The 21,142-nt window shown below is 46.2% G+C and overlaps 1 protein-coding gene across 1 annotated transcript in view; it reads left to right on the top strand.

Annotated features, from left to right (window-relative positions):
- Positions 1 to 879: 879 nt before the first annotated feature.
- The window catches only part of LOC136634524 (mediator of RNA polymerase II transcription subunit 13-like), a 194,620-nt gene continuing 174,357 nt past the window's right edge, over positions 880 to 21,142 (top strand). Inside the window, exon 1 of the mRNA XM_066610068.1 lies at positions 880 to 935. The gene's annotated coding sequence lies outside the window, so the exon portion shown is untranslated. The remainder of the gene's footprint in view (positions 936 to 21,142) is intronic.

Below are 21,142 nucleotides of genomic sequence, written 5' to 3' on the forward strand. Positions count from 1 at the left end.
ATGTGTATATGCACATGCACACGCACAGTACACATACATGTATGTGTATATATGTGTGTATATATATATACACACACACACATATATATACATACACACACAGTATATATGTATACGTGTATGTGTGTATATATGTGTGTAAATATATATACATATGTACACACTCACACACAGTGTGTGTGTGTGTATAGCATGTTCATTTGTGTCTGTAGAGCAGCATCTGAGGCCTCTCCCTGCACAAAGAAAGAGAGCCTGCTGCGCTTCTGCACATCCCATTGCGAGGAGGCAGGGCGGCCACGGGGCGTCGGGCTCGCCGGACTCCGCAGCGCCCCCAGCGGCGGGCGAGGGAGGCGCCTCCCCTTGTTCGCGGCCGGGCGCATGCGCAGAGGCGCCCCGGAGCCCCTCCCACGTGGGCGGGCCCGGCCAATGGGCGGCGGCGGGGCGCTGTGGCGGCCGCCATTGCTGTCAGAGCGGAGCGAGCGGCGGCCGAGAGCGAGCGTGGTGCGGGAGGCGGCGCCGAGGGCGACGACGAGGCCCGCTCCGCCTGCAGCCGCGCCGCGAGGAGCCGGAGGAGCCCGCCGCCCCCGGAGCGGAGGCCGCTCTCCTCCACCCGCCCGCCCCGGAGTGGGACCCGCCGTGGGAACCGACCGGGGGCCGCGGCGCCGTGCGCATGCGCGGCGCGCCCTCCGCTTGCCGTCGCCGCCCGCGGCTTTTCCGCCGCCTCTCGGCCCCCCCGCCCCAGCAAGGCGCGCGCGGGCGGGCGCGGGAGGCACTTCGCGAGCGCGGCGCCAGCCGGCCAGCCAGCCGGGTCCGCCCCCGCCTGCCGCCTGCCCGCCAGACATGCCCCGCTCTGGGGGCCGGGCGCGTCGAGCACCATGACCGCGGCGGCGAACGGGGCGAGCCTGGAGGACTGTCACTCCAACCTCTTCTCCCTGGTGAGTCCGCTGGCCGCGGGGGCTGCGCAGGGCAGGGTGCGGGGCTGCGCAGCAAGCGCCTGTGTGGCAGGCAGGCAGGCGCGGCGCAGGAAGTGCTAGCACCCAGGCAGGGAGTGCATGGCAGGCGCGACGCAAGAAATGGACTGGAAGTGTATGCAGCCATGCAAGAAATGCATGCGTGCAAGCGTGATGTCAAGGTGCAGGCGTGGTGCAAAGGTACAGGCGTGATGCAAGAAGTGCATGGGTGCAGGCGTGACGCCAAGGTGCAGGCGTGACGCAAAGAAATGCATGGGTGCAGGCGTGACGCCAAGGTGCAGGCGTGACGCAAAGAAACACATGGGTGCAGGCGTGATGCCAGGGTGCAGGCGTGATGCAAGAAATGCATGGGTGCAGGCGTGACGCCAAGGTGCAGGCGTGACGCAAAGAAATGCATGGGTGCAGGCGTGACGCCAAAGGTACAGGCGTGATGCAAAGAAATGCATGGGTGCAGGCGTGACGCCAAAGGTGCAGGCGCGACGCAAGAAGTGCATGGTTCCAGCCGTGATGCAAAGGTGCAGGCGCGACGCAAAGAAATGCATGGGTGCAGGCGTGATGCCCAGGTGCAGGCGCGATGCAAGAATCGCATGGGTGCAGGTGTGACACCAAGGTGCAGGCGCGATGCAAGAATCGCATGGGTGCAGGCGTGACGACAAGGCACAGAAGTGATGCATGAAGTGCATGTGTGCAGGCGTGATGCCAAGGTACAGGCATGTTGCTAGAAATGCATGGGTGCAGGTTTGATGCAGGTATGATGCAAAGGTATGGGTTTATGCAAGAATCACATATGTGCAGGCGTGATGCGAAGGTACATCCATGCATGTGAAGCAAAGGTGCAGGCATGATGCTGAAAGCGCATGTGTGGAGCCAGGTATGATGCAGAAAGTGCAGGTGTGATGCAAACATGCGCACAGGCACGGTGCAAAGGTGCATGCTTGATGCAAACAAATGCAGACATGCATCTATACCTGTGCATGATTTTCGTGCAAGGGACACATGAATCATGTCATGGTGCATCAGGTGTAGTGGGGCATGGAGGGCGGCAGCTTTGACCCATCCCCAAAGAGGCAGCCCCTGTAGTGTGCATGTGTGAGCATTCCAGGTTCAAAAGATACACTCGTGCAATCTGTGCACAAGGCATATCTGTATCATGTCATGCATGCATCAGACAGTGGGGTATGGAGGGGGACCGTGCAGCTTTGACTCCTTCTGAAGAGGCAGCCTCCCATGGTGGCGTGTGTGTGTGCATTCCAGGTTCCAAAAGATACACACGCCAACCCGCCAAACCCCGTAGGTGCATTTTGGGGCCTTGCGTTGCAGCCATGCTAGCTGGCTGTGTGTGTTCTGTGTTCTCATTGTGATCTGGAGGGATCACAGCCTTTGCTGCTGTTGCTTTTACATTGTGGTGGGGGATTTACATTACAGTCCTCCTCCTGTCTACTCAGAAGTCAGTTCCCTTGCAGTCAGTGAAGCTTACTGCCTGGAAAGTGTGTATAGGATTTTGTGCTCATCAGTGCTCTTGTAGCTTGGCGACAGGAAGGGAGATCTGCTGTGATGGAGACAGAGAGGAGCCAGTCTGGGCCCAGTTTGAGGCCTGCTGCCGCCACTGCCTCCTCCTCTCCTTGCTGACCTGCTTCTGGCAGGATGGTTGGCTTTATAGCTGCGACTTGACACCCCTTCCCCCCCTTGGCCCCACCTCTCACCCCCCTGTCGCTGGCTGGCTCGCTTCCCCCTCTGCTTGACTTTCACCCCTCTCTTGCAAAGCAGGGCCATTGCGCCTTGCAGGGACTGGTGCAGGCGACGCTGTCTTTCTCTTCCCAGTGCTTCCCCAGCAGAGGCAAAGTACCGGGCTCAAGAGAATGGACACCAGCCGAGCCCTGCCATGGCCCGCAGGCAAGTCCACATGCTTTGTGCACTGCAAGCTGGTTGGGCACTGCTTCCTCCCCTTCTCTGCTTCCTGCCTTTCCCAATGCCGTTTTGAGCAGCTCATGCAGTGCTGCCCCCTTCCACATGCACAACTGGCACTCAGGACCCTTTGGCAACCTGCATACATTAGCTGGATTGGCACCGTTGTACAGCTTTCGGGGTATGATTGGGCAAGGGTGCTGAAGGGGCAAAACAACCCTACCTCTCCTCCAGCCTTGTCTGGGGGCGTCACGAGAAGCGGGCACCTTCCTCCCTTTCTCACTGTCATCACACTGGTAATTGACAACATTGCCTGTGTGCTGCGCATGGACTGCCTGACTTGATCTGAACGGCGCTTCAAGGGTCAGCTGTTCAGACTGGCTGCTACCTACGGATCTTTTCAGAGAAGGTCAGCTGAACATGAATAAGAGGACAGTTGTTCCCTGATGCTTTTCACTGGTCTATTTTTCTGGCAGGCAGGTGGGAGAGGAGGTCTTCTGTGTACTGTGTAGGGGTGTGTGTGTGGGTTTCTTTGGCTGGCTGGCTGCCCCACAGGAGGTGGGTTTATTTAGTTCATTGTGGGTTTGTTTTAAAACTTGAAATGGTAGTTAATAGTGGCTGGCTGAGCTAGTTTAACCTCTGCGGAGCTGAGTGTTGGAGAAGGGACCCTGAGTATCAGACTTGAGCTTGAACTAGTTTGCAAAGCAAATTTTCTGCCTTCCTCTCTAATGTCTTTTGACCAGGAATGCTTGTAGTGATTGAAAAAAATAGCCCAGTCCTATGCATGTCTACCCAGAAGTAAGTCCCATTAGCATCAATAGGGCTTACTCCCAGGAAAGTGTGGGTAGGGTTGGGCTGTCAGTCACTAGTGTCCTACTGTTGGATTGTGATGTACAGTTGAATCACTCCTCAGTTTAAGGTGGGTCACACCAATGGCATCTTTAAAGTCTCCCCTGCAATTTTTTTGTCTATGGGAAAAAGAATAAGAACAGAATTGAATGGTAAAATGTTAAAAGCATCCCATGTTACTGTTTGGGATTCAAGGTGGGTCTTAGATATAAGACCTTAATGCATTATTGTTTCACCTTAATACATTATTGTTTTCCTCCCCGTACGTCTTGGTCTGCCCATGGCAGAGATTATTTCACGCTGCTTGTACCTGTTAGGATTTCTTTAACTGGTGTGTGCCTCTGTAGTAAAGGTCACATAGTAAAGGTGCTCTGTTTCAGAGTCTTTGAGATGATATAATATTTGCTTTCAGCTTGGCTCTTTCCTCAAATTGGTTGAGCTTGGTTGCTGCTTATCAGATGTTCAGTGAGATCCCGGAAGGGCTCCATTGTTCATGCTTGCTATCTTGCTAACCTTTTTTGAAGTTGTGTCTGTGTGATCAATGGCATGCAGATGTGGCTGGTGATGGCTTGTGTAGGCTGTAACTTTTGATGCTTTCAGTGTTGGAAGCGCAGGAAAAACTGAGGAATAGGATGTCAGGCCATTCATCAGTGACCTTTAGAGTGGTGTTCAGCAGGAAGCATGAATAAACTGTGGGAGGTTCCAGTGCTTACATAGGTATGGATATTTGCTTGTTTTGAAATATGTCTCTTTAATTCAGTGGTGCATCCATGCTTCTCTCAAAGTACATCTCAGTGTTGGGAATAGAAGCTGTATGTGCAGCCTCCTGATTTTAGAAATGGACTTCATCAGAATGCCAGATGCGGGGGAGGGCACCAGGATTCAGGTCTCTTTTGTCTTTTGTGCACCCTGGGGCATTTGGTGGGCCGCTGTGAGATACAGGAAGATGGACTAGATAGGTCTATGGCCTGATCCAGCAGGGCTGTTCTTATGTTCCTATGTAAGCTGTGTCCCTAGAAATAGGTGGCAGTCTGTCCTGCTAACACACTCTAGATCAGGCTGCCAATACATCACAGAGCTCAGTCCCATGGAACCTGCTTTTTAGTAAGTGTCTTTAAGGATTACAACCATAACACGGTTTAATATATTTGTTGGAACGTAAAATTAACAGCATCCTTTCCATGCTGGCTGACTGGCCTTTGAAACATTCCTGGGTAGTTCAGTGCACCTTTTAAAAAAGTGTTCTCGTTTTCAGTGTTATCATCTGGGGCTCCAGTGAAGCAGAATTTATGTTTAAAGCTCACCTGTAGTGACCCTTGTTAAAACAAAGTGCAGATGATGGGATTGTAGCAGTATCCGTTCTTTTGAGATGAGGCCTTCCTTCCGCTTAAGAAATACGTCACCAAATCCAGTCCATCTTGACTCTGAAGTAAATCTTGCCGAGTTGAAGTAAGCTTGTATAGGATTGCAGCCATCAGCATTTCAAAATTTTTATACAAATGTCTCCCTGTTAACTTTGGTGATGTACAGTGCAGCTGTCAAGCATACGGAAAGGGTGAACAGTCAACTGCGGTTGCCGATTCCCAGAGTTTTGGTTGTTTCTATATAACCAAGCATATGCAGTTGCTTCCATGGGGGGGGGAGCACACCCCTACCCACCCACTACTACTAGACTCTTTATTCTCTTGAGCAGAGAACATCAAAACTTGTATCGTCTTCTAATCTCAGCTGTAGTGACAGACTCTCTTGTTTCATGTCATCATGTAACGTAGTAAACAAATATGAAATTATTGCTGGCTGTTGCAGCCCAGTGGCTAAGAGCTGTGACTCAGGCTCCCTGGTTTGTTTTAGTCACTAATCCCTTGCACAATGTCTTGGGTGTAAGAACCCAGTGGAACAGACTTCCGTGTAGACCTGACTTACAGCAAGTGTAAATGAGCCTCTCAGCTCCCCATCTGCTATATGGGTGGAGGGGAGTAGATCTTATAGCAGTGGCTCAAATTTTTAGCATCAGGACCCACTTTTTTGAATGAGAATCTGTCAAGACCCACCAGAAGTGATGTCATGACCAGAAGTGACATCATCATGCAGGAAAATGTTTAATAATGCTATCCTGCTTACTCTTACCCAGGATTAAGTCCCATTGACTATCATTGTTAAAAGCATATACATAGTAGCCTGTTAAAAGTACAGATCTGTGACATTTCCCCAAATGTAGTCACATACCATGGTAGCGTCAAGTCTAATATATTAAAAATAAAGTATTGAAGTGAATGGGGACCTACCTGAAATTGGCTCACAACACTGTGTTAGTGGGTTTTTCACAAGCATTTATGTCAAGCATGTAGAAAACTCAATGCAAATGCTAAGTATTGTTTTTATTAAGCATTAATTGAACATTCATTATAATCTAAGTAGTGCTGCGTAACTGTTAATTTGTCAGCCTTTTAAAACTGGGACCAGAAGATTTGCCATTTACCTCTAAGCTTTTGTATATATCTGTTATTATATATATAATTTTTTTTACAAAGGATAGACTAATCTAGATAATATTGCACGTTGGAAGGAACAGTGTGTGCTTTCTCTCTTGCTCTTATCTTTTCTTAACCCAGCCATGAGTGTGCTAGTTAATGGATTTGTACAAAAAGATTCTAGGCTGAGGAGGAAATTATTTTCTTTCTAGTAGGACTTGCAATCAAGGGTGTGCAGTTAATTGGAATCTCTTTCCGCTGCTGGAGTGGAATGCTTCTCCCCCCCCAAATGTTGGTTGTGATCTTGAAATGCCTACAACTGGCATGCTGTGCATTTTGTTAATGGAGTCGTAGCATTGTACTGCTGTGGCCATCAGTACTATTGCTTGTCAAATAGCCCCCCTGCCCCCCCTTGCTGCTTTGAAAACTCTAACCTTGTGAGAAGCGATGATTTGGTTATGCTGGCTGGAATGCGAGTGTTTATGTTAGATGCTGGCTGTTGAATGATACGGTATACATAATACAGCATGTTCTTGTTTTAAAAACTCTATAGCACAGTGTGTTTTTACTTCCTTAGAGCTGTTCTTGCCCAGTAACATTTCCAGTCTGTGGCTTCAGTCCTGCTCACTGGCAACCTCGATTTTATTGAAGTCAGTGGGATTCAACCTGCCCAATTGTGTTGTTTTGCAACCCACGTCCGCTTTGTCTGGGAAGAAAGCCCGGTGTAGCGTTTGACGTGCAGTTTTGTTTCTGTACTTTGTATCAACTTGGTAATTAATGAAAACAATTTTGTTTAATAACTACCTTGGAGGATGAGTCCTCAAAACCATGTGATTTACTTAACTGTGATTGTGAAATGTACTGTTGTGCAGGCTTTCTTCTCGGGTTTTGACTAAAGCCAGTCTCTGATCTGCCGCCTCTGAAGTTTCATGACTTGTTCTCAAACCCTTAAGGTAAGGGCATGCCAGGTTTTTGCCCCAAGAACTACACTGTGGCATGGAAATGGCACAGAGGGCCATAATACATAAATGTTATAATTCCTATCATAACTTTGATTTTCGCTCTGTTAAAAAATCTAAATTGCATTCCATTCTGTTTGGACATGTGACATTCACACTCGCTTGTTTGCTCCTACCCTCCTTGTTTGAATTGGAGGAGTCTGAGAAGCTAGGGAAGGAAGGAATTTTCCTGGGAAGGAAAATAGTAAGAGAAGGAAGCCTCCCCTCTTGTTTATGGCAGGTGTTGAATCTGTACTCCCCTCCCCCCAGACACATATGCTCAGTTCTTGCATGGTCAGTTAGTTCATGTGTGCCTGGGCTTGTTTTTTGTGTGCACTCACATCCCCTGTTGCTGCTTCTGGGAGTGAGGCTGTTGCTTGAGGGTGAACGGTGCTAACACTGGGTGTGTGAGAACAGTCTGGGAGCTGCGTTATCAGCTGTGAGCCGGGAGCAACTAGAAGGTTGGATTCGAGGCTTTTGCAGGTCAGAAAGGACCCTTGAATCTTTGCACTTTGCCTTAAGGCCTGTGGAGAAATAGAAAACGTTGGAAAACAACATCTTCTGTATTGCTATGCTGTTCGTGAATTGTCTGATCTAAATTTTGAATCAGTGATGTGATTGTGGTGATGCTGTGTACAGAGATAAACAGTGATGGCTTGAAGTTCATTCCAACCATGAGGGGTTTTTCATTTAGCCCCCAGAACAGACTGCAGTCCTCAGGATTCACTCCCTAATGACGTTGGTAGCTTTCCTTTGCTGAAGGTGGGATGTAAGTGGGGAGTTGGTCAACCTCCTGCATGGATAGCAACAATGGATTTAGCAGGATGGCACATTTCAGTGATTCCTGATTCTGTGACCAGCCTGCATTGCATGGATATGAGCAGCAAGGCGCACAAGGAGAGAATTCCATAGCCAGGTGTTGTTGCGGAAGGGGTTGAGGAGACTTTTGCCTGTATCACTGTGAGTTGCTGAGGTAGGTGATACGTGGGAGTGCTTTGCAGAAATGTCTGCTGCTCCTTATGCTGGAAAAAGGTGTGTGTGCTTTTGACTGTTCAGTCCAGGGGTGTTAAACTTGTTTCATACTGAGGGCCGAAGTTAGCGTTCACAGTACCTGCGCGGAGCCAGAAGTGACATCATTAAGCAGAAAGTGACATCATTAAAGCCAGGAATAATCACTTTCTTCTCACATGCAAACTGGTTAGTTGCAAATGACAGAAGAGGAAATGTACAAATCATGTTCATAGATAGGAGAGAGCCTAATTATAATGGGGAGTGGATAAATTGTTTCCGGGGTCTGCATTCAGCCTGCAAGTCTTATGTTTGATATCCCTGATTCAGTCCTTCCTTAATTTGCAGTGTGGGCCCTTGCAAACTTTCATCGCTAATTAGTGTGATTCTCACAGCAGTGGCCCTGATGTTGAAGGATATATACTTTTGAAGGATGTGTACTTTTGGCACTGTGTTCACCACCTCATAGTATCTAACATAGCTTTCTTGTGCAGTGTTTCTCAACCAGTGGTACTTGTACCACTGCGGGGTAGCAGAGGTGGTGTTCGGTGGTACTTGTGGGACCCCTCAGACACCGGCCACTTGGCAGCAAGACTAGCAACGCAGTGCAATGCAACAAGCACTAGAAGGAGGCTTGGCTTGGTAGGCAGATCTCCAGGGTGCACTTTTCATGCGCTTGAAAAAGCCCTTCCGTCTCCCTTGAGCCTCTTACTGGTGTGTGTGTGTTGCATTGCATCTGCCCTCCCAGTTCAGAAGTAACTGAATGATGATGTAACTGATGATGACATCGCCAGTAAGCAGTGGTAACGCTTACAGCACCAGTAAGATGACTGGTGGTGATGGTACTTCTGGTGGACTATGCGAAGTGGTACAGCAGTGGACAAACATTGAGAAACACTGATCTTATGGATTTTGGTGATTGGTTGGCGTGCCTGTTTCACAGCACTGCTCTAAAAAAGATTTGCTTCCTCCAGGAAGGTTTTTTTGTAGCATGTCCGGTGGCTTTCCCTGTGGGAATCAGAATACCGGTGTAGAACAGGCAGTGTTGAGTTGCTGATGGCCTTCCACAGGTGCTTGCTGATCAAACTGCCCCCCCCCCAGACCCAAATGAAGGTGTACATTCTTCTTGTGTAAGAAGGAATGGAGAATGCAGACAAACCTTATTCTCCGAATTCACCAGAGATGTGCGGTGAGCCAAGAAGTCTCCCTCTGGAAGTCCTGGGACTGGCACCTGGATAGGTGATCTTCCATTGTGTATCCATCTGTTACATAGTAACTACTCATAATTAGATGGGGAATGTGATCCTGTTGCTTTTGTGCTGGATGACCTCATTGAGGGCAGGCTTGCTGTTAAGTGAAAGTTTTATGGAGGCTGGTCTTGAGATTGGAAAGATTTATACTTATTTTGTACACTGTCTGTGATTCTGTTCTGTTTCATCTTTCCCTTGGAAAGGAAAGGGTACTATTTTTTTTAAATTGAAGTAGGCAAAGAGGAACAGTTTCATCTGTCTCTGTCTCAACTCATCTTGTTGTCCTGTTCCTCCTACCACTGTTAAAATCTTTTGGCTATGTAAAAGAATAAGAAATTCTGAATCAGGTCAGGAGGACTGTAAATCTAAGATATGATCAGTGAGAACAAATATCAGGTTTCTCGTGTTAGATTTATTTGGTTCTTCTATTCTCAATTTATGTTGACCTCTGAAAACCTGCTGCTCTGCAACATCTTAGTGAGCCGAGTAAATGAGAAAATAATGGTTTCACTAGGAAGTAAACTGAACGCGTCAGACAAATGTCACATTTCCCAGGTTTTAATGAAGAGTACATGATGGAGGAGAAGAGCTTATTGGGCATTTGCTGTTATGCTTTGGTAAGGGATTTGAATGGCTCTATATTATTTCAGAGGGAGTTATTGGGATTGCTGTGTTAATGTTCAGGGACTCTGTAACTTGCATCTGAAATAATCTCTGGTCTGTAGAAATGGTACAAGTAGCCTAATATTTAATTTGGGTTAGCCTAATTCACTTCTGTGGGATGCGTTTTGCAACGTGGCATTGCTGCAACCCGTCTCAGAAGGTTTTATTAAGTGTCTGGGTCTAAATAGTGGAAGTTGGTGCAGTGAAAGTGACTTATTAGAAGACTCTTTCTTCGTGGAGCTGCTGTATGTACTTTTGCTGGAAGTGTGAGCTTCCTGATAACATTTAAAATTGGAACAGCCTTTTCTGGAAAGCAGATTTTTGAACAAAACACAGTGGGCGTTGGTAAATTTGTAGTTGGTAATTTAGTAAATGCAGTCCATTTTTGTAAGCCTGTTGGTCTGCTATATAGGTAGTTTACCCCTTATCCGGACATCCGAAATATTTGTCCAAGACTTGTTTTCTACACGGTAAACGCTAGGTTTTGTGCTTATTCCCACGTACAGAGCAGGTACAGACTGTTCTCTGCTTTGTGGTGCAGACCTGTACAGATGCTGTTGAAAAATGTCAGAGGCCAGCAGACACCCATGTGGATAACACTGAAAAGAGCAAGAGGTAGCATCTCTCATTAGCTTTATGCCAAAATCTAGACAAATCCAAAATCCAGACACCTTCCTGTCCCAAGCAGTCTGGATAAGGGATACTCAACCTGTATCGGTGTGCAGGAAAGTGTGTGTGAAAACAGCATTCGCGTAACCTGCAGGTATCTACAATCCATGTGCTACCCATCCTTTTTTGTTTGCAGAATCTGTGAAGACTTCTACTGCTCTTGAAGTTCTGTGGTTTGATAGTATTGTCTTAAATTAATATGTATGTTTAAAACAAACATTGAAGAATTGAAAGGCCCTTCTTGAGCAAGTCATTAGGACTGCAGTCAGTGTTATAGAGACATTTTACAGCTTCTTTTTGTAACCTCTCTTTTCTGTCTCAGCAGTGCTACCACATGGTATTATTCTTGTCTCTTAGGACACACCGTACACATCTATTTTGAAGTGGAGGCTTATAAATTGGGGCTGTAAGAGCTTCTTAAATCTTACTTGCCAATATGCTCATCTGTTAGAAGATCTGAGGAGAGCAGAATTCCTCTAGGATGCTGCTATTCAGTGGCCCTGGTTCTCTTTTGTCATTCTTTCAACCACAGCACTTCCTGATCTTCTTTATCTAGTCTCCCCGCCCCTCCCCTCCTTTCCTTTTGTGCTGATGGCTTTGAGCTCCTTAATTTAATAGAGAAGGGGGCACGGACTACAATGTGTACATATTATGTCGCAAAACAGCTCTCTAGTTCTTTTGTATCAGATTTGTTTGATATGGCAGATACCCTCGACTAATTACTAGCTTAAAACAATTTGTCTGAGCTGAAAAAAGTTTCAGAAGAATGTGGTGGAAAGCTGCAGTTGTGTGCTGTTGTCGGTCTTTGTTTCATTTGTGAACATGGCTGTTGGTTACAGTGAACATCGCAACACATGTCTGGTTTTTCAATTTTTGCAAGCCAGTCGTTGCCTGGATTCTGGTCCTTGAAATGTGTGATGGAGCACAACCAGCAAGACTCCCTCAGGTCTTGCACAGGGAGGTTATGCAGCAGTAACACCTGTAGTGCTTGTCTATATGATATGATGTGACCATATCAGTTGTTGGATTATGTCAGGGGTGTCAGACACAAAGCCTGCTGGCCCCATGTGGCCCCTGAAAGCACTTTATCCAGCCCCCCGTTATAATTGGGCTCTCCCAAAGCTGCCCTTTCAGCAGTGCTGTTTCTGCCAAGACTTTGGGAGGGTGAGATGGACAGAGGCTGTAGAAGGCAAGGAGAGCTACAGGGGGAGGAGCAGAACAAACAAGAGGGGTGAGAAGGAGGTGCTGCCAAGATGCTGAGAGAGCCCAGTTATCATGCAGGCCACCCTTTCAGCAATGCAGCTTTTGCTGAGGTATTGCTTTGCAGACCACCTCTCAGCTGCTAAGCTGTGAAGTGGCACTGTGGCAGAAGTGGTGCTGCTGAAAGGGTGGCCCGCGTAATAATAGGGCTCTTGAAAATATGAACAGGATTTGCTTATTTTCCCTTTTGTGAGAACTGAGTGCTTATTTCTGACCATCACCTGCTTAATGATGCACCTCTGGCCCTCGGCAGGTGCCATTAATGCTATTTGGCTTGCTATATGAAATGAGTTTGACATCCCTTGATTACCCCATTGTGTCTAGCCCAGAGGTTTTCAACAGGTGGGTCTCGTGTCAGGTGGGTTGTACCATTTTTGAGACCCAGGGGTCCTAGATGAAGCATATCTTCCTGGGGACTGGAATTGGTTTGGTGAAACCTCTCCTCAGTCTTCCACCCACCTATCTGTCTTCCCTGCTGTTGGCACTTCTCCTGGTGTCTGCCTTTCCTCATTGCCTCTTTCTCTCCTTGTCTTCATTCAGACCAAAAAAATCTCGATCACTTGGGTGCCAAGGAATGTGAAGCATTTCTTTTTTAGCCCATTATGTAGGGTTTTTACCTCGCGAAAGGAATTTTCCGGTCTGGTTTTTGCTGACTTTTTTCAGTCGGCACAGAGGAATCATATGGGAGGGCACATGTTTGCTTTGGGTAATAAACTCCTTCTTTAACTATTTTCCTCTTATTCAGTCCATGTTTTCTTTTGAGCATGACATCTTTTTATCTAGAGCAGGGTTGTCCAAACATTTTGGCAGGAGGGCCGCATCATCTCTCTGACACTGTGCCGGGGGCCAGGAAAAAAAAGAATTAATTCACATCTAAAATTTGAATAAAGTAACATGAATGAATATATTAGAGATGGAATTTATATAAATGAATGAAGGTCTTGCAATAGTTCAAGACCTATAAAAGGTCTTGCACAAAGCAAGGCTGGTCTTTCCTTTGCTGCCACTGCTGCATCACAAATGTGAAAAAGCAAGCGGTGGAGGGAGCCCTCGCCCCGCAGCTCATGTGAGAGGGCAAACAGTCGCCCTTATGCTGAGAACAGTTGCATTGGGCCAGCACGGGCTCCAGCAAGTCTCCAAAGGGCCAGAGACTCATTGGAGACTGGCGGCTCCCCGTGGGCCTGACTGAGAATCCTCGAGGGCCGCAAGTGGCCCCCGGGCCGGGGTTTGGGCACCCCTGATCTAGAGCTAGGAGTAAGCTTCTGAGGGTACATTCCTGGCTGGCTATTTTATAGAACTTGAACTCCATATAGGACATTTTGGAGTTTTTGTGGTTTTATGGAATGGGTCTATAAATCTACTTCGTAATGCCTTCATGAATGATACTTGTACATTGTTTATGTTACAATTCAAGAAACCATCAATATACACCAGTATTTTTCAATTTTTATCCCCTGCCATACCACTTTGCATGGTCCACCTATCGGGAGTACCACTGGATGTAACTGGTGGTGATGTCATCACCAGTTTCTTCTGGGTTGGAAGGCCAGATGCATTGTGGCAGATACCAAGTAAGAGGCTCAGGATAGACAGGGATTTTTCGAGCATGCGAAAAGTACTCTTCGTAGTTCTGCCCATCAAGCCTAGCATCCTACCACTGTTTATTATGTTGTTTCACTGGTCTTGCTGCTGGGCAGTAAGTGTTTGGGGGTCCTGCGAGTACCACCAGAGTAGTGCTGGTACCACTGATAGAGAAACACTGATACACCTTAACTGTAATAATATCTTAAAAACCTTAAAAAGTTAACTACACTGTGAGTTACTCTGCTGCCATTCAGATTTTTGGATAAGTGGTCATAGATTGTAGGCTTATGAAATTAAGGCTGTGTTTATTTGATGGCGTGGCTGTACAAATGTGGAATCCATTTAGCTGGTGGGGAATTTTGACCCCTTGAGAGCTTCAGCTTTCACGAGAGCAAAAGTAAGATTCTCTTCCTTGTGTTTTGTTTAAAGTTTGGAAATATTTCAGTTGTGTCTGAAGACTTTCATTAAAAGGCGTCCAGAAGTTATGAGTGAAATTTTAGTGACTGCTCCCCTGCAAAGTTCTGTTGAGCTGTTATTGCTCCCTGAAAGCCTGATTCAGTATTTTCTTGCTTGTTCTCATCAGTCTGTGCTACATATTCAAATCTGACAACCATTTTGAACCGAAATATACTAGGAAGGACTTATGTTAAGAAAGAAGGCCCATAGCCAGGGAGACAGACCAGGGACAGACTGCACTTGCTCCCAGTGTGGAAGGGATTGTCACTCCCGAATCGGCCTTTTCAGCCACACTAGACGCTGTTCCGGAACCACCATTCAGAGCGCGATACCATAGTCTTTCGAGACTGAAGGTTGCCAACAACAGTGATGCTAGTCCTTAGGCTGCTTTTCCACCCATAAGAACAGCCCCGCTGGATCAGGCCATAGACCCATCTAGTCCAGCTTCCTGTATCTCACAGTGGCCCACCAAATGCCCCAGGGAAGGACCCATAAAGTCCTTTGAAGCATCTTACAAATACAGTAACGGTAATGAAACACAATGTGCAATCAATTGTTGGCGTGTTTTTTGCCCTCCTATTTATTTGTTCAAGATCATTGTGACCCTTTAGTAGTAGGAAAATATGTCTCATCTTTCAAGTTCATGACTAAATGTTGCAAGTAGAGTCAATCATGCATTTTTTTTTAAACTCCCAGTTTCTTAGATGCAGATTTAAACCCTCTTAACATGGACCATGCAACATTTTCTGGTTGATAAGTGCAATTCTGGTGTTATAAAAGCTCTAGTTTCTGGGAGCGCAGTGGCCATGTTGGCAGCCAGAGGGGACTTTTCTTGTTCTGTTGCTTTGTAGGGTGGACTTTGTGTCCTGTGGCAAACCACCTGTCTCTTGGACAAGTTCCAGTGTTGCTGCTAAAAGATTAAGACTGGGTGGATTATATGTCTTCGTGCTGCTGTGATTATGCCACAGCTTGCAGTCAAGCATTGAGAGCCTGTTTGGTACAGTACAAATGTAGTATACCTGCCTTTGCTGAGTTCAGTGGCTGACAGATTGCTGGACTGTACTGCTCTTGTTTTAATGTCCCAATCTGCAGTTCTTTATCTTAAGACCCCCCCCCCCCCAAAAAAAAACAACCCTGTAAATGTTTCGTTTTGATGTTCACTTCATTTGCTTTTGGGTTTTCAATTTTGAATAACTAATCCTGTATCCTTTGAGATCTACTTGATAGACACTGGAAAAACTAAGACTGGAGAGTTTTCCTGTCTTAAAACCTATATGGGCATATGTCCTTGCTGGTTCCATTCTCATAATTCTGTTTGCTGTGATATATGTCTGGTGGAGAATGCCTCATACAGCTGCCTCTTCCCGATTGGGGATTATTCATTGGTGGTACAATTAAACTGATTGTTTTCTGAAATTCTGGTTTCCTTACACTAAAGCTGTACACAGCCTGTTCACTAATGCCATTCATGGTACTATTTTAATGCATCCCACTCGTTCATCAGATTTTTTTTTTTCTGGGAATGGAGCCTAGAAATTGTAAGTGATCGCTCCTTTTCCCCTTCACAAGTGGTTTTCCTATTCAGTGACATAGCTGGGTGGCAGGTAGGGTACATTCAGTTTTTGATTAATTAAATAATTGGCTCAAGGATTTCAAATGTCTGTAACGGAACCATTCTTTCTCCTAGATCTGAATATATGTAGGTTCTGTTGAAATCAAAGAAACATCTTTTTCCATCAAACTTATGAGGCAAGTGTTTTGTTAAGTGTCTGCAGGCCAGGTAGCTTGCCATTGTTGTTGGCAACCTTTAGTCTCGAAAGACTATGGTATCGCGCTCTAGGTAGTGGTTCTGGCACAGCGTCTAGTGTGGCTGAAAAGGCCGATTCGGGAGTGACAATCCCTTCCACACTGGGAGCAAGTGCAGTCTGTCCCTGGTCTGTCTCCCTGGCTATGGGCCTTCCTTCTTTGCCTCAGTCTGTTGGCCAAGTGTCTCTTCAAACTGGGAAAGGCCATGCTGCACAGCCTGCCTCCAAGCGGGCCGCTCAGAGGCCAGGGTTTCCCACCTGTTGAGGTCCGCTCCTAAGACTTTTGTGCCGCTCTTCCCAAACAAAGGTTATAGTCCTCCTGCTGGATTCCCCTCCCTCCCCCCAGAGCTGGATTCCTTTTCTAGGAAAAGAGATTGTGGGTGCAATCCTAACCCCTTATGTCAGTGCTTTCCAGCATTGACATAAGGGCAATGCAGCTCTGAAGTAAGGGAACAAACTTTCCCTTACTTTGAGGAGGCCTCCGTGAGTGCCCCAACTGCAGGATGTAGCACATTGTCCCATTGGCATTGGGTTAGGATTGCGCCCATAGTGAATTGGACTTTGGGCCTACGTATCTATACAGTGAAACTATAGCTGTGTTCAGTTGGCAAGCTATCATTTGGCATTACATTTGAGCTTAAGGGGAGGGTTCATTTTGGCTCCTTACTCAGCTGTTGTCATTCAGCTGCAGTAGCTGCTACTGTGTTAGCAAAGCAGTGCTGTTAGATGATGATAAAGTCCAGGTTTTTCAATATCTGGCCACCCCGCATGCTCCTCTGTCTTTGGGGTTAGCTGCTGACAATCTCCTTCTGGGTGAAATTGTCTCCCAAGGATTCTGCGCCTCTGTTTGTGAGTTTACCCAAACTTCCTTCCTCTTTCTTTGCTTCTCTGAAACTGCCATTTGAGGTAGTAGGGATGAGATGAGACAAAGGGGGTGGTCTGTATCTTGCCCCCCCTTGCTTGTGCTGGCTTTCCTTGATTCCCCTCCTTTTCCTCTCCATGACATGGGAGCAGTACAAATGCAGCTGAATGAAGAGGCAGGCTACATCTTATCCTGCCAACTTAGCAGAGGTACCTACTACGTGTTGGTTCTCTTACACTGAGCGGGGGGCGGGGGGGAACCATGCTTATCTATCCCAGGACAGTGTTTTTTCTAGTAAATATTGCTGGTGCCTCGTGTGTGTGTGTGTGTGTGTGTGTGTGTGTGTGTGTGTGTGAGAGAGAGAGAGAGAGAGAGAGAGAGAGAGAGAGAGAGAGAGAGAACATTGTGAGCCCATTTGGGACACGGAATTCCTCACCCCACTTTTATTTTCCAAAGTAAACAATTTTTGAATTCTTGTTGTTTGTTGAAAAATGTTAAATAAATGTCGCCATGAGCTTCTCCATGAAGTACATGTGGTATAATTTCAGAATAAAGCTGTAGATGGAACAGAGACTGAGTTCATGGATAATTCTGAGTGTACTTCTGTATTTTAGTGGCAGGGTGAAAAATGTGGCTAGTTCTTTGCCTCTGTTGTAGTCTGAATGGGAATGAGGATGTCTGCAGTTCAGGGTAGGAGTCTGGAGAACCAGTGAGTTGTAATAAGAGAACTTCAAATCAATCTGGATCTTGGCAGTCCATATATGTCTCCTTTTCTTCCATGAAACTCTATAGGGTGCCTAGTCACCCAGCAGACTTAGAGCCCAGTCCTGTTCAATTTTCCAGGGCCAGTGCAGTTATATCAATGGGGTGTGCAGTGCATCCTGTGTTAGGGGGATAGTCACATAGGCCTCCTCAAGGTAAGGGAGCATTTGTTCCCTTACCTTGGGGCTGCATTGTGGATGCACCGGAGCTGGAAAGTTGAGTAGGATTGGGCCCTCAGACCTCCCTAAGTTCAGTAAATTTGTTGTACCATGTGACTTCAGATCCTGTGTGGCCACTGGCATGGCTGGTGATGAGTTTGCAAATAGGGTTTGTTGTCTTGTATCCCAAGACTTCCTTCCTCTTTCAGGAGTCATTTGGATGCCACCTTTATAAGAATAATCAGTAATACATGGAAGACTTCTCTTTGGGGTATTAATGTAGGGTATCTCTGAAGGAATGGCATGGATTGATTTGATTTTTTGATTTGATTATTTGATTTTTCTGTGTAAACCACTTTGTGAACTTTTTGGTTGAAAAGTGGTATATAAATACTGTTACTATTGACACACCAGGGCTGGCAAGTACTGTGGCATGTGGTGATTTTGTGATCCAAAGATGGGTCCCTGGAATGCCAATCTTAAGGAATGGCTCTAGAAACCAAATGCCCTCATGCAACAGTAGTTGCTCTTAATAAAAAGTATTTGCAAGCGGTCAGTTGCACATTCAGAAGCACACCCCTTTGAAAATAGTGCCATGTAGGTAGGTGCACATTTGAGTATTGGATTTACGCCCATGGTTTCTAATCCAGAAAGTGATATACACGCATGTAAGCCTGTTTCTGTGCAAGTGTCTCCTGGGTTGAATTGGGGCAAAGGGCTTGTTGCAAGTGGTGAATGAAAATGGGCACATGCTGAGAAGAGACTGGATTCTTTTTTTGCCTGGTTTGCTGGTTGAGAGAGTTCCTAAACTCTGGACTGTACTGTTTCAGCCATAGGCCAACTGGTTCTTGACAATAAATAGCGCCTACACCATGCTGTGATGCGATTGTGCTGTGCAATGGGAGTGGGGCTTTGCCCTTTGCAGCGCATCGGTGCAGTCAATGGATGGGAATTGTGTACGGTCAGGGGAGAACTGTAGGCTGCTTGGATAAATCAAATGGGAGAGTTCTGGGGGTTAAGAAAATGTCAGATTTGCTGAAAGTGAGTTATATGCTTGGGACCATAGCGGGGACAGTGTTCAATTGACTTGGTTACGCTTGTCTCCAGATGTGGTACTGGCTGCAGTGCTGTTTTTCAGATGTCTGTACAGCGGCCTGTTTCAGTGCTGAAATTTGTGATTTTTTTCTTTCAATACATATGAGGAAAGCACTTCTGATTTGTAAGTTTTAGCTGAGTAACAGATGAAGCTTTTGTTCTAAGCGGTTAAGAGATCTAGCGGAAACTTAGTCTACTTCCAGCACAGCTGGTTAGGTTTTTTGTGATGCAAGATGATTTAAATAATTGTGTAACTCATGGAAACAGCATGTGGTGGGAGCTTTGGAGCATATATTTCATAGATATGAGACAGGGAATGCTTTCTTCAGAGAATCACATTATTATATGTTTCTTTTAAATCAGGGATCTCTAAACTTTTTGTCCAAAGGGCCGCATCAAATACCTGGCACAGTGTTGAGGGCTGGGGGAAAAAAATAAATATAAAATTTAAATAAATACATTGAAACTTAGATGAGTGAATGAATGGGCTCAAATGTTCATGATTTCTCCAAGCACCAACATAGCCCAAGAAATAAAGCATACACTTAAATGGACCCCCATTCCCCCACCCCACAAGCACAACTCTGGTTTTGTTTGGTCAACTGGGCCACAGGCTCTCAGAGGCTGACCGCTGGCCGGATAGAGGCTCTCTGGGGGCCTTATCTGGCCCCCAGGCCGGGGTTTGGAGACCCCTGTTTTAAATGCATAAGGAATACAAACTGAGAGCAGTGGGCTGACTCTTAATACCCAAGAACAATTTTTTTGTACACCATTTTCATCTTGGCTGTTCTTTTTTTTAACTGCTTGGAATTGCTGTTGCCTCCAACAATAGGTAAAATAGGCAGTTGTCATTGGTTCCTGCAGATGTATTTACTTGCAGTCATTCGATTTAAGAAAAAACTGTAGATCAAACTAGGCTATTCTGCTCAGATTTGTCTCCTGGCCCATTTATCTCCTGCAAGTCTGTGCTGCTGCTTTAGTGACTAGCCATTGGGCTGGTGGTTCTGAGCTGGGGGGGGAGGAGAGAGAGTGACTTGGTGGGCTGAATGCCACTTACCTATTCCTTATCCTAGCAATTTTTTTTCTGCACTCATAAGCATTTGTTGTTCATATAAAAATGATGCTGGGACACCTAACTGATTTCCTTTTTTGAACTTGGGATAAAAAAGGATGACATTCATTGGGTAGCAGCTTAGACATTCTAAGTGAGATCCTGATTGATTTACAGCAGGGGTGTCCAAAGTTTTTGGCAGGAGGGCCACATCATCTCTCTGACACTGTGTCGAGGCCCCGGGGGAAAAAAGAATTAATTTACATTTAAAATTTGAATAAAGTTACATAAGTTTACATAAATGAATATATTAAAGATGAACAGCTCATGCAAGAGGTCAAACAGTCACCCTCACGCTGAAAGCTGTTGCGTTGAGCCAGTGTGGGCTCCAACAAATCTCCAGAGGGCTAGAGGCTCATTGGAGACTGGGGGCTCCCTGAGGGCCGCATTGAGAGTCCTTGAGGGCCGCAAGTGACCCCAGGGCCGGGGTTTGGGCACCCCTGATTTACAGTATTGGAAATACCAGCTGCACAGGCTACTGTAGACCCCTTGCCTCATTGCATTAAGAGCTTCTTCTTTGTTGTGTAAACAGATACTCTGCTGCAGGTTGTGGGAGACCTGTCTGCCTTATTAAGAGCCTCTTTGTTGCGCTTTGACCACTGTGGTATATGTGGTTAAGCAATGCATACCTGTATTGAAAATATCAGTTCAGAATTTTTCCAGGGTACCTGTATTAACGTGTGGAGCTCCAGTTCCTTGTTTGAAGAGTGTGTGTGTATTGCATTTTTTTTGCAGTGCAGCTTGGCTTCTGAGCCTTAGGTTTCAGTTTCACTGCAAAAGTGGAGGGCTGAGCTTTGTAATTTTGTCCTGCATAGGTGATATTAGCAGGTGACGAGATGCATCTGTTACACTGCTGTACTCTGGTTTCATTCAGAAATCATTGTGACATCGGAACCATACTATCCTGAATGCAGAGAGATAGGGAGGGGCCGTAACTCACTAGAAAAAGCACCTGCTCTGCATAGAGAAGTTTTCCCTATTCAATCCCTGGGGTCTCCAGCTAAGAGAAAAAAAGGCAAGAAAGATGTGTAAAGTCTTTTGCAAACTGCTCATGCAATACAAATGTGTGCATATTTTTCAGTGGCTTGGATCTAAGGGACAGTGAAGGGAAGGGGGAATGATTGAGTGCTGTTCTGTCAGTCCTGTGCTAGTGGAAGACCTCTTGCAACATAAAGATTTAATGTATTGGCGGTGCAATATATGATATAAATGGGAGCTCTTTTTCCTTCGTAGCAACCATGGGTGCAGTGGGTGTGTACAACTGG

Source organism: Tiliqua scincoides, chromosome 14 (assembly GCF_035046505.1).
Source record: "Tiliqua scincoides isolate rTilSci1 chromosome 14, rTilSci1.hap2, whole genome shotgun sequence".
Lineage (NCBI taxonomy): Eukaryota > Metazoa > Chordata > Lepidosauria > Squamata > Scincidae > Tiliqua > Tiliqua scincoides.